Source organism: Vespa velutina, chromosome 2 (genome assembly GCF_912470025.1).
Source record: "Vespa velutina chromosome 2, iVesVel2.1, whole genome shotgun sequence".
In the NCBI taxonomy this organism is placed as follows: domain Eukaryota; kingdom Metazoa; phylum Arthropoda; class Insecta; order Hymenoptera; family Vespidae; genus Vespa; species Vespa velutina.
Window position 1 is genome coordinate 2,520,220 of NC_062189.1, and position 2,500 is coordinate 2,522,719.

The window sequence follows — 2,500 nt, forward strand, 5'->3', positions numbered from 1 at the left end:
CGTTGAAATCAATTAAGTAAAATCGAATTAAATATAAGATCGTTATATTTGTTTGTTGACAAACAATGAAATCTAATAAATTTATCTTTAAGGTAAACGATAAAGAGAGAAAGAAAGAGAGAGAGAGAAAGAGAGAGAGAGAGAGAGAGAGAGAGAGAGAGAGAGAGAGAGTGAGAGATGAAAAAACGAATGGAATAAGAAAATGTAAAGGAAAAGAAAGAAAAAGATCGGAGGGAAGAAACGAAGCAAAGAATAAAATAAAATGAAAAAGATGAATGAATAAAAAAAAAAAAAAAAAAGAAAAAAGAAAAAGAACGAAAAAAAAAACAAAATGAAAAGAAAAAAAGAAATAAATAAACAGATAAATAAATAAATAAATAAATAAAAACGAATAAGAGATGTTGGGAAAATGTACGTAGATAAATAACTTTGAGAAGGACGGGAAGGATTCGATACCGATTGCAAAAGTTACCCGAACTGACGTGGATTTATTGGTAAAGTTGCGATTGTATGTATAAGAGGGGAAAATGCGCACGTTTACGCGCGGGCACAAGAGGACAGTTCAACCCTCTTTGGTTGCGCTCCACCAACGGCAACTGTCGCTAGACTCCTATCACACCCTAAGGAGGGTGAGAAGAATTCCATCGGAGAGGTAAAAGCGTGTGTCTCTTTTCTTCGAAGAAGTTAACGTTTCGACTCGCGATAGAAAGAGAGAGAGAGAGAGAGAGAGAGAGAGAGAGAGAGAGAGAGAAATAGAGAGAGGGAGAATGCAAGAATTTCCAATCTGCAATTTGGAGTTCTACTTTGAGATGCGAACTTCTCCCTCTATTTCTCTCTCTCTCTCTCTCTCTCTCTCTCTCTCTTCCTTCCCTTCTTTACTCAACCGCTATCAGCAAAGTCAACGAATCCCTCTCTTTCTTACCTTAGCCATCAAGTAACCACCCCCTAAGCGTCGCCTACATGCGAAGACAACTCGAGAATAATGGGACTTCGCGAAAGGATATCGTCGATTTCTATGCCAACTAAATCTCGATTCTTACCTATCGAATCTTACTCCTTTCGATTCGATTCTCTTTTACGATACTCGTCCTGAAATACCTCGAGAATATCCTCTTCTTCTCTTTTTTTTTTTCTTTTTTTTCATTTTTTTTCTCCTTTTCCGCCGCCTCCCCTCCACCCCCTTTTCTTCTTCTTCTTCTTCTTCTTCTTCCTCCTTTTTTAACATTTTAAAATCAATTTCGAAGAGAAAATATACTCTACAAATGATCCCTTGACTCTTTCGTTTAGTATTAAAAAGATATTATTAAAGTTGAACGCCGAATGGAGAAAGAAATATTTTTCGTACATTCAACTTTATGTTTATTCATCATTATTTTTTTCATTACCTTCAAAGCACACGTTATACACACACACACACATATATATATATATATATATATATATATATATATATATAAATTATGTATACATACTTACATATAAACTTATATTGGAATACAGGAGCAATTAAAAATCCGGCATCCTAAATATAAATTTTTTTATTCCTTCCTTCTATTCGCAATAACTTCCTTGCGATTAAAAAAAAAAAATTAAAAAAGTTACATGCATATATATATATATAATGAATATAAGGATGAACACGAAGCGCTTCTATCGGTGCTAATTTTCAGATCGTCAGTGTCGAAGTTTTTATTAAAAAAAATGCGACGGCGGGCTTATACCCTACGCGTGTATCAGAGTACTCGTTAAGTAAAAGGTTAATCACTTTCATTCTTCTTGGTTATGTTAAAGATAGAAAAGAAGAGAGGGATTGTTGTTAAACTCGTTCGAAACTCTTTTGCGAGCTTTATTCATTGCCCCGGTGGTAAAGCTTTACGCACATTATCTTTTTGTACTTTCTGAGACGAAGGTCTTACTAATACCAGTAAATACACACATACACATATATATATATATATGTATATACGTACACATCAACACAACATCAACAGTCAAGTCTTCTTCGCTAAATTAATAATCGAAATAATAACCAGTTTTCGTGCTTTTCATCTTAACCACTACCAGCATCAGCTCTCCTCTATTTTACCTCTCGCCGACCATATTTTAATTTTGTACTTCTTTTCTTTTCTTTTCTTTTTGTTTTCTTTTCCGTTTCTTTTTTTTTCTTTTTTCTTTTTTTTTTTTGCTCCTTCTCTTTTCTTTCCTCTTTAACGTTTCTTTCCCTTGAAAGACACATTTCTTTCCGGTATAACGAAGCTCTTATAACTTTTTCCTCAAATTTAATCATCCAAATACATCGAGCTTTTTGATTATACAAATATCCAACGTTTATCCTACATTTCCTTCCTTGAAAATCGTAAATATGAAAAAGACGATTAAAATTAATTCGCATTCGATAAAGATACCATCTCGAAATATTTCTCAAGAATATAATTATAAATAAGATTAAAACGAGGTATAATATATTATCTCAAAGAATAGTTTCATCATTAAGATAATT

At 33.0% G+C, this 2,500-nt stretch overlaps 1 protein-coding gene and 1 long non-coding RNA gene across 5 annotated transcripts in view; one reads left to right on the forward strand and one right to left on the reverse strand.

Annotated features, from left to right (window-relative positions):
* LOC124946418 (disintegrin and metalloproteinase domain-containing protein 10-like) overlaps window positions 1–2,500 on the forward strand; it is a 159,108-nt gene that overhangs the window by 82,057 nt on the left and 74,551 nt on the right. The window lies entirely within an intron of this gene.
* LOC124946422 overlaps window positions 1,439–2,500 on the reverse strand; it is a 77,298-nt gene continuing 76,236 nt past the window's right edge. The window contains exon 14 of the long non-coding RNA XR_007100052.1: window positions 1,439–2,500. This exon is cut by the window's right edge and continues 441 nt beyond it. This is a non-coding gene — a long non-coding RNA (uncharacterized LOC124946422).